This window comes from Oncorhynchus keta, chromosome 19 (genome assembly GCF_023373465.1).
Source record: "Oncorhynchus keta strain PuntledgeMale-10-30-2019 chromosome 19, Oket_V2, whole genome shotgun sequence".
In the NCBI taxonomy this organism is placed as follows: Eukaryota; Metazoa; Chordata; class Actinopteri; order Salmoniformes; family Salmonidae; genus Oncorhynchus; species Oncorhynchus keta.
In genome coordinates this window covers 18,224,499-18,236,161 of record NC_068439.1, presented here as the reverse complement: position 1 = coordinate 18,236,161, position 11,663 = coordinate 18,224,499, and positions in this window count along the sequence as shown.

Here is an 11,663-nt window from a genome sequence, read left to right as displayed (position 1 = left end):
ATACATACGATGCATACATGTGTCACGCAAAGAGAGCAAGGTTTGAGGGAATAGGGAATGTTTTTCCTAAACAAATTTGGGATTTTGGTTACACATCTTTTCAGAGACAAAAGAAGTAAGAAATACCTGTAATTTCATTTCAACTTCATCACCACGGGCAGCGCGATAAATATTGCTGCTGTGCTATGGTCCCTGGTCGCTGCAGCAGGGAAGAGTGAGAGACACCTTGCGCCAGTCACACAGGCACTCAATGTAATTTTTTTAACACAGCGCGGCAAGTCCGAGCCCGGCCCAAACCAATTACTGTCGGGCTGGTCCTGCCCCTCAAGGTCAACGGCATCATGAACTTTACCAAGTAGCAGGACATTTTAGCCCAAAATATTAATGCCTTTTGTCACAAGTGGATCTTGCAAGTGGACACTTTGCCGCAAGTGGATTTCCAGCAAGACAATAACCCCAAGCACAAAAAAATTCACAAAGAAATGGATAATTGACCACAAAATCAGGAAATATTATGTATGGAGGAATGGTCTAAAATACCTCCCAATGTGTTCTTCAATCTCTAAAACATTTCATAAAAAGGAATATTGAAAACAGAGGTGCCAATAATTTTGACCCATACCTTTTTCATAATTTAAAATGTATTTAAATAGACCTTCGTACATCAGCTGATATCTCAAAGTGCTGGACAGAAACCCAGCCTAAAACCCCAAACAGCAAGCAATGCAGGTGTAGAAGCACAGTGGCTAGGAAAAACTCCCTAGAAAGGCCAAAACCTAGGAAGAAACCTCGAGAGGAACCAGGCTATGTGGGGTGGCCAGTCCTCTTCTGGCTGTGCCGGGTGGAGATCATAACAGAACATGGCCAAGATGTTAAAATGTTCATCAATGACCAGCATGGTCAAATAATAATAATCACAGGTAGAACAGTTGAATCTGGAGCAGCAGCACAGCCAGGTGGACTGGGAACAGCAAGGAGTCATCATGCCAGGTAGTCCTGAGGCATGGTCCTAGGGCTCAGGTCCTCCGAGAGAGAGAAATAAAGAGAGAAAGATAGAATTAGAGAGAGCATACTTAAATTCACACAGGACACCGGATAGGACAGGAGAAGTACTCCAGATATAACAAACTGACCCTAGCCCCCCGACACATAAACTACTGCAGCATAAATACTGGAGGCTGAGTCAGGAGACACTGTGGCCCCATCCGATGATACCCCCGGACAGGGCCAAACAGGAAGGATATAACCCCACCCACTTTGCCAAAGCACAGCCCCCACACCACTAGAGGTATATCTTCAACCACCAACTTACCATCCTGAGACAAGGCCGAGTATAGCCCACAAAGATCTCTGCCACGGCACAACCCAAGGGGAAAGGCACCAACCCAGACAGGAAGATCACATCAGTGACTCAACCCACTCAAGTGATGCACTCCTCCCAGGGACGGCATGAAAGAGCACCAGTAAGCCAGTGACTCAGTCCCTGTAATAGGGTTAGAAGCAGAGAATCCCAGTGGAAAGAGGGGAACCGGCCAGGCAGAGACAGCAAGGGCGGTTCGTTGCTCCAGAGCCTTTCCGTTCACCTTCACACTCCTGGGCCAGACTACACTCAATAATATGACCCACTGAAGAGATGAGTCTTCCTTGACAGGAAGCCAGTGTAGGGAGGCTAGCACTGGAGTAATATGATCACATTTTTTGGTTCTAGTCAGGATTCTAGCAACCGTATTTAGCACTAACTGAAGTTTATTTAGTGCTTTATCCGGGTAGCCAGAAAGTAGTAATTTGTTTTTCTATTACTTGTGTTTAACAAAATCTCTTTCTCTGAGCAATTGTATAGCATAATGTAATCCCCCCCTCCTTTTTAGCATACACCATATCTCATATTACATCAAGGCGGTGTCCCGTTCCTGTAGGTTCATGCTCTACAACATCCGCAGAGTACGACCCTGCCTCACACAGGAAGCGGCGCAGGTCCTAATCCAGGCACTTGTCATCTCCCGTCTTGATTACTGCAACTCGCTGTTGGCTGGGCTCCCTGCCTGTGCCATTAAACCCCTACAACTCATCCAGAACGCCGCAGCCCGTCTGGTGTTCAACCTTCCCAAGTTCTCTCACGTCACCCCGCTCCTCCGCTCTCTCCACTGGCTTCCAGTTGAAGCTCGCATCCGCTACAAGACCATGGTGCTTGCCTACGGAGCTGTGAGGGGAACGGCACCTCAGTACCTCCAGGCTCTGATCAGGCCCTACACCCAAACAAGGGCACTGCGTTCATCCACCTCTGGCCTGCTCGCCTCCCTACCACTGAGGAAGTACAGTTCCCGCTCAGCCCAGTCAAAACTGTTCGCTGCTCTGGCCCCCCAATGGTGGAACAAACTCCCTCACGACGCCAGGACAGCGGAGTCAATCACCACCTTCCGGAGACACCTGAAACCCCACCTCTTCAAGGAATACCTAGGATAGGGTAAGTAATCCTTCTCACCCCCCTAAAAAGATCTAGATGCACTATTGTAAGTGGCTGTTCCACTGGATGTCATAAGGTGTATGCACCAATTTGTAAGTCGCTCTGGATAAGAGCGTCTGCTAAATGACTTAAATCTAATGTAAATGTAAATGTAATATTATTGATTTTATATAGTATTTTCTGCTCATCTTTATCAAGGATGACAATAATTATGGACCTGACTACAGTATGTGATAACATCTCGGATCCTAACCCCATCTTTATCTGTAATGTTGATAGCAAGGTTGCTGGTCACACTGATCCATTGCTGATAGACAGCTGAACCTGTTTTTCTCGGTTGAGTCTCCCTTCCTTCCTGACAGAAAGAGGACACCCTGGTTGCTAATGCTAAGTGATTTCATGTTCCTTTGACTCACTGATTGTCAATGAGCTTGGGACCTCTGTAAGTGTCTTTTTGCTGCACCTTCCTTCAGGCAGGGATAAAGGATGTTCAGAGTTTAAAACCATGCTCACAAGGCAAGCACACTACCATCTGTGCCAATAGTGTTAGTGCACTTTGCAGAGGCCTGTGTCCAGGGAGGCTGGGCCTGGCTTGTGTTCAGGGAGGCTGGGCCTGGCTTGTGTCCAGGGAGGCTGGTCCTGGCCTGTGTCCAGGGAGGCTGGGCCTGGCTTGTGTTCAGGGAGGCTGGGCCTGGCTTGTGTCCAGGGAGGCTGGGCCTGGCTTGTGTCCAGGGAGGCTGGGCCTGGCTTGTGTCCAGGGAGGCTGGGCCTGGCTTGTGTCCAGGGAGGCTGGGCCTGGCTTGTGTCCAGGGAGGCTGGGCCTGGCTTGTATCCTGGGAGGCTGGGCCTGGCTTATGTCCAGGGAGGCTGGGCCTGGCCTATGTCCAGGGGAGCAGGGCCTGGATGTTTAAATATATGGCTATTTATGTACATGTATGTGTAGGTACTCCTGTTGATGAAAGGACATTGATGTCAATTTTAAGAAATGCACTCCATCACCCCTTCCTTCCCCTTTCCACATTCTAGGATGTTATCATTATATGGTGATCTATGAGAATGCTTTGTTTTGAAAGTGACATATTTACAACATTGATTCAATTGGTTGACTACACAGCTGAAGAAAAAAAATCCTATAAAGATATTAGTCAAAAATGAGCCACAAGGTGTTGCTAGAGCGCGATGAGCCAAGTAAGGATCGTGATGAGCCCCCCCACCTGGCCAAACCCTTCCCTAACCCGGATGATGCTGGGCCAATTGTGCTCCATCCTATGGGACTCCCAATCACAGCCGGTTGTGACACAGCCCAGGATTGAACCCGGGTCTGTAGTGACGCCTCTAGCACTGCGATGCACTCGGGAAGCCCAATACACATTTGTTTTTTCAATTGAAAACGTTTATGTGAAATGCATATCAAATTCAGTTTAATAAAAAATCATTGACCATTAATGCCTTATAATTCAATTAAGGGATCAATAACTTTTTTACAGTTTATATCCAGTCAGATTATTTCTTACACTGAACGTTGTCTAAGGGCCAGAAGAAACTGTAATCCAACTGTAATCGAGTTGTTAGCCACTATTAACTTGAGGGGATTTGGCCACAAACATCCAACATTGGTGTAAAAAAATGTGAACTATCCCTTTAACATCTTCAATTTATTCAATTGAAATTGACCCTAACCCTGTTATGGGGTATTCATTTTTAAAGGGACACTGGGCGATTTGGAGATTATTGGTCGTTTTTCTACTTCCCCAGAATCGGATGAACTCATGAATACCATTTATGTCTCTGTGTGCAGTTTGGGGATTATTGAAGTTACAGTAGCATGTCATGAGTCATAAATCATATTCTTTTGAAAATATCATGACAATACCCGCACACTCTCAAATGCTAATTTGCAATCAATGAACAAAAACCTACTCGCCAGTTATTTTGTCCACTTTTTCAGGATCCAATCCATATTTTTTATCCCTATCTTCTCCCCTTTTAGCTTTGCCACCTAGAATTGATCAAATTAAATAAGTTCAATGTGTCATAAATAATTCCCCAAAGTCATAATGACACAGACCGATATTAAAATGTTAGCTAGGTCTGAAGATAATGACTCTGGTTTATCTGTACAATGCTACATATAATACATTCATTTACAGTGCTTTCGGGAAGTATTCAAACCCCTTGACTTTTTACACATTTTGTTACCGTACAGCCTTATTCTAAAACTGATGAAATAAATAAAAAATCTTCAGCAATCTACACACAATAAGAGTGACTGATCCTAAAAAGGGCCTTTGGCATCGATATGAGACAGAAAAATGTATTCTAGTGTCTGAACAAAGTGTAAATAGGATCAATTCAGTCTTCTCTAAAGCGGATATTTGCAAGATGATAGGAAAAAAACTAAAAGATGTAAATATAAAAAATATTGTCCCATTTACATTGTGTAATTTATTGACAGTCCCTAACTATCTCCAGAGATGGGTTATCCAAAGTTAAATAAACTTTTCCACGTTTGCAAACCAGCTAGCTGAAGCTAATTGGCAAAAAAGTATTTGGCGAACTCTTCCGACAGGTGAACAGACACAAGAGACACCCACATCAAGCCACACCCCTAAAGCAACTCACGTTTTAATTCAGTCATGGCCGCTAGCATTTCTTAACGAACCAAATCTGAAACGAGGTCAAATCAGGAAGTGTAGTCGCCCTTTAATAGCTACACGTTATAGTTACGGGACTCAATGCTCATACAGTTGAAGTCAGAAGTTTACATACACCTTAGCCAAATACATTTAAACTCAGGTTTTCACAATTCCTGACATGTAATCCTAGTAAAAATTCCCTGTCTTAGGTCAGTTAGGATCACCACTTAATTTTAAGAATGTGAAGTGTCAGAATAATAGACGAGAGAATGATTTATTTAAGCTTTTATTTCTTTCATCACATTCCCAGTGGGTCAGAAGTTTACATACACTCAATTAGTATTTGGTAGCATTAAATGGTTGAACTTGGGTCAAACGTAGCCTTCCACAAGCTTCCCGCAATAAGTTGGGGGAATTTTGGCCCATTCCTCCTGACAGAGCTGGTGTAACTGAGTCAGGTTTGCAGGCCTCCTTGCTCGCACACACTTTTTCAGTTCTGCCCACAAATTTTTCAATAGGATGAGGTCAGGGCTTTGTGATGGCCACTCCAATAGCTTGACTTTGTTGTCCTTATGCCACAACTTTGGAAGTATGCTTGGGGTCATTGTCCATTTGGAAGACCCATTTGCGACCAAGCTTTAACTCTCTGACTGATGTCTTGAGATGTTGCCTCAATATATCCACATAATTTTCCTACCTCATGATGTCATCTATTTTGTGAAGTGCACCAGTCCCTCCTGCAGCAAAGCACCCCCACAACATGATGCTGCCACCCCTGTGCTTCACGGTTGGGATGGTGTTTTTCGGCTTGCAAGCCTCCCCATTTTTCCTCCAAACATAACGATGGTCATTATGGCCAAACAGTTCTATTTTTGTTTCATCAGACCAGAGGACATTTCTCCAAAAAGTACAATCTTTGTCCCCATGTGCAGTTGCAAACCGTAGTCTGGATTTTTTAAATGCCGGTTTTGTAGCAGTGGCTTTTTCCTTGCTGAGCGGCCTTTCAGGTTATGTCGTTATAGGACTCGTTTTACTGTGGATATAGATACTTTTGTACCTGTTTCCTCCAGCAACTTCACAAGGTCCTTTACTGTTGTTCTGGGATTGATTCGCATATTTCGCACCAAAATACGTTCATCTCTAGGACACAGAACACGTCTCCTTCCTGAGCGATATGACGGCTGCATGGTCCCATTGTGTTTATACTTACGTACTATTGTTTGTACAGATGAACGTGGTACCGTCAGGCATTTGGATATTGCTCCCAAGGATGAACCAGACTTGTGGAGGTCTACAATTTATTTTCTGAGGTCTTGGCTGATTTCTTTTGATTTTCCCATGACGTCAAGCAAAGAGGCACTGAGTTTGATGGTAAGCCTTGAAATACATCCACAGGTACACCTCCAATTGACTCAAATAACGTCAATTAGTCTATCAGAAGCTTCTAAAGCTATGACGTAATTTTCTGGAATTTTCCAAGGTGTTTAAAGGCACAGTCAGCTTAGTATATGTAAACGTCTGACCCACTGGAATTGTGATAGAGTGGATTATAAGTGAAATAATGTCTGTAAACAATTGTTGGAAAAATTACTTGTGTCATGCACATAGTAGATGTCCTAACCGACTTGCCAAAACTATAGTTTTGTAACAAGAATTTGTGGAGTGGTTGAAAACAAGTTTTAATGACTCCAACCTGTAAACTTCTGACTTCAACTCTGGAAATTGTTCTGGAAATTGGCCCAATATTGCTCTCTAGAGGGATTTACACGGTTGTCAAAACGTAGTGCCATGGTAAGCCTACACTAAACACAGACCTTATGTTAAGTGTTTCTAAAATCCCATAGGGGAAGAATGTATGGTGGAAAACAATTGGAACCATTTCCTTGTTTGATGGCTAGGTTATATGGGTATTATGACTCATACTGTAATACTCTATAGGCAGAGGGTAGCTTAATTTGCCTTATTCTCTGTAATAATGGTATGGGAATAATAATGCATTTGATTTGTAAAGTGGTTTCTTGCATCAAACAACATTTTCAGTCACCTCCTTGTCTGAAGGACAAGTGGATGAACAGGCTAATGTCAAGCCATTCATTTTTTTTCAAAAGACTGGATTGTAGGCCTACATTGAACATCACACATTGGCTGCTACTGTAGGCTGAATGATATAACAGCCATTTCCATGTTTAAATGTTATTCGATGCATTTTCACCATTGTTTTTTATGGTAGGCCACTCTGGTAAGTCTACATAATGATCAAATAGCCACAGTAACCTACATGGCCACTGTTAAAACTATAACTTAAAGCGGGTAGAGCATCAGTGTCCACAGTAAACGCGCACTGGATGAAGTTGCTCCCCTGCAATGAAGTTGCTCCCCTAAAACCGAAGTTGCTCCCCTGCTGATTTTTTTAGACTATCAGGGAGCAGGCTCTTACCAGCATATTTTTCTGCATAAAATCCTATTGTCCTCTCAACATCAGAAATATGACAAACATAGAGAGCATTCGGGAAGGTATTCAGACCACTTGACTTTTTCCACATTTTGTTACGTTACATCCTTATTCTAAAATTGATTAAATTCCCCCCTAATCAATCTATACACAACATCCCATAATGACAAAGCAAAAAATATATATACTTAAATATCACATTTACATAAGTATTCAGACCCTTTACTTAGTTATAGATGTTTCTGCGTCTATTTAGTCAGTTATAGTCTTGTCAATTGCCACTGAAAAATAGGTGTTTGATGAATATTTGAGTCATTATTTTTGTTGACGAAATTAACACTGATATGTGGACAGAGGTGTGGACTCGAGTGTCACAGGGCATGTTCGACAGTGCAGGCGACTGCCAAATGACTGATCAAATCAAGTTATATTTGATTTTGATTGATCTACAAATCACCTTGCATCATAAATAACGACTCATTATTATCTGTTTATCAGTCAGTCACAATTTACCCATGACACATCACGGCTTTGATGCTCTCGAACACGGCGACACATTTGATGACTTCAGACTCAAGTTGATAGAAAATAAAATATCTTTAGACTTGACTTCGACTTGGAGCCTCAAGGCTCGGGACTCGATATTGACTTTAGACTGATGACTTGAAATTATCTGCCCATGTTTTGTAACATTTTGTAACTCATTTTGTGGCACAGAGTCCATGAATTATTCTCCACCCAGTCAGACAGTAGCCACAACATCTCGCTCTGATTGGACCAGCAAACTGTCAATCTACACAGGTCAGGTGAGTTAGCAAACAGATTGTTGATTTTCTGTACAGCTTTTAGATCGGGGCAGCGTAAACATCAAATTGTAGGGAGATAGGATTGCCATAATAAATAAATATGCAGCCCCAAAAAACATGTGTGATCAAGAATATTAACTGTTCGCTTTGCAAGCTCACCAGCAATGGATCATCACTCAACAAATACTAGCATAGGTCTTTCCCATAGGGGATTTTAGAAACACTTCAAATAAGGGCCAATTTAAAAATCATACAATGTTATTTTCTAGATTTTTGTTTGAGATTCCGTCTCTCAGAGTTGAAGTGTACCTATGATAAAAAATTACCGACCTCTACATGCTTTGTAAGTAGGAAAACCTGCAAAATCGTCAGTGTATCAGATACTTGCTCTCCCCACTGCACTTCTTACTTCCTTTTAAAAAAAAAAAAAAATTAAAATTTTATTTTATTAACAACAAATCAATACATAAAGCACACGAGGGAACACAAGCATACATAGATTACAAACCATGGACAATCGAGCTAGGGGGTACAATATCACATTACAATTACACAAGGACGTTAAGGGACATGCATATACTTACAATTCTAACAGCTTTTTTTGTTAGTAGAGCATTTAACCGTCTTAAAATACAGTTCAATTTCTTTTTGTAGGATACGAAAATGTGGTTTTCTGTTTGTAAATTTACATTTGTGTATATGGTATTTGGCCAAAATAATGAAATTAATTACATAAAAATGATTCCGCTTATTTATATATATATATATATATATATATATATATGGCATATATGGCATATTTCTATTGTATGTAAAGAATCCAAAACAGTACATCTCTCCACAATAGTGTAAAATCTTCATAAATGTGTTCAATTATAAACCTACTGATGTCTTGCCACGGTTTTCTTACATGCATACAATGCCAAAAAAGATGCACAACTGTTTCTGGGTGGTCATTACAAAAGGAGCAATTTGAGTTGATGTTTTCCTTAAACTTCTTCATATAGTGGTTGGCAGGATAATATTTATGAATAATTTTAAAGGAAACTTCCTTAATTTTGTTAACAAGTAGGTATGTTTGTGGCAACATCCAAACTTTTTTCCAACAGATATTATCAATAAATCCATTCCAATAAGGCATGCTGAAACAAGGATCGTATCACTCTGTTGTTGAATGGACCAAAAGAGAAACAAATCTTTCCTACTGATGAGTCAACAGGGTCAATAGAAGGTAGGCTCTGAGGGTCAGGTCTTGACATGTTCCTGAATAACATAGCAACACCTGAGGGAATGGCATCTAAAACAATTGCAAAATCTTTAGGTGTTACAGGGACCTTGTAAAGTGATAAGAATTCCTTATAACTGAGTAAAAGACCCTCTGCATTTACCAGTTGGCTCACAAATAGGATATTATTTCAGAACCCAATATTCTAAAAAGAAAGAAGTATCTTTATACAATATATCCCGATTATTCCATATATAATATCTGTGTGGAGAAAAATTATGTGTTTATAAATTAAGGACCATGACAAGAAAACCTGTCGATGAAAAGCAGAAAGTTTCACTGGAACTTTGTCAATATTATAATTGCAAAACAACATGAAGTTAAGGCCACCAAAAGTAGAGAAGACATGATGAGGAATAAAATTCCAGATAGAAGTGGGTCTTCTTAGGAATTGTTTTATCCAATTGATCTTGAAAGTATTATTTAAAGTAGTAAAATCCAGAAAATTCAGTCCACCATTCTCATAAGTGTTCATTACAACAGTTTTCCTAATGTAATGGGTACGGTTTCTCCAAAGAAAGTTGAAAAGCATCTGGTCTATCTCCTTGCTTATTTTACGGTCAAGATATAAAAATAGAGCACCATATGTTAGTCTAGAGATACCTTCAGCCTTGTTTATTAGGACTCTACCTTTTAAAGATAAGTCCCTCTGTAGCCATTGATTTAGTTTCTTCTGGGTTTTTTTAATAAGAGGGTTAAAATTTAGTAAGCCTCTAGACTTCTGGGTTAAAATTTAGTAAGCCTCTAGACTTCTGATCCTTTGTAATGGTTATGCCTAAATATGTAAGTTCTTCTTTTACTGGAATACCATAATATGAAGGTGTCACACAATCTTTGACAGCTATGAGTTCACATTTATTAATGTTGAGATATAGACCAGACGCTTTGGAAAAGGATTGTATCACATTGATCGATATGGGAATTTGGTTAGCGTCTTTCAGAGAAAGTGTAGTATCGTCAGCCAGCTGGCTTATAATCATTTCTTTACCAGCTATGGAAATACCTTGTACAGGACTATTATTTAAAGAATTTGCAAGAAGTTGGGTGATTAATAAAAACAGGTACGGAGAGATAGGACAACCTTGCCTAATTCCTCTCTTTAACTCAAATCTAGGTGAGGTGCCATATTTCAATTTGATAGAGCTGTTACCATTTGCATAGAGAGTCTTAATAGCCTTACAGAAAAAATCCCCAAAGCCAAGTCTCTCAAGGGAGTGGAAGAGAAACTGATGCTCTCCTGTGTCAAATGCTTTATAAAAATCTAAAAAGAATATGAAGCTATCCTCAGTTATTAGGTCTGAGTAGTCAAGTACGTCTAATACTAGTCTGACATTGTTAGAAATATACCTGTTCCTCATGAAGCCAGACTGTGTTTCATCAATGATTGCATCCAGAACTTCTTTAATTCTTTTTGCTAGTGAGGCTAATATCTTATAGTCATTATTAAGAAGACAAATTGGATGCCAGTTATCGATGAGCAGCACTTCTTTTTTAGGCTTATAGGTATCAGTGTTATTAACCCCTGACTCATTGTAGGAGGGAGAACATTGTTTTTAATACTCTCTAAAAATACTTCAAATAGGAAGGGAGCTACTTGTTCAGAAAATAATTTGTAAAATTCTGATGTAATTCCATCAACACCTGGTGATTTATTGTTCTTTAGATGTTTGATAGACTCTATAATCTCTTCAACTTTGATGGGTTCATCACACCGTTTAGATCCTATATCACTGATAGAGTGAACATTATTCAGTGAGTTAAAAAACATATCTGTGGATTCCTGACAGTACATAGAGCTATACACTTTTCTGTAAAAATTGCTGCAGTGTTTAGCGATTCATTTTTGGTCATCTGTAATAACACCATCAATGTTTAACTTATGGATAGTATTATTTTTAGAGTGACATTTCTCAAGTCTAAAGAAATAGGATGAATTCTGTTCTCCCTCCTCAATCCATTTTTTTCCTAGATCTAATAAAGGCTCCTTCTGCTTTTAATTTATATATATTATCCAGTTTAT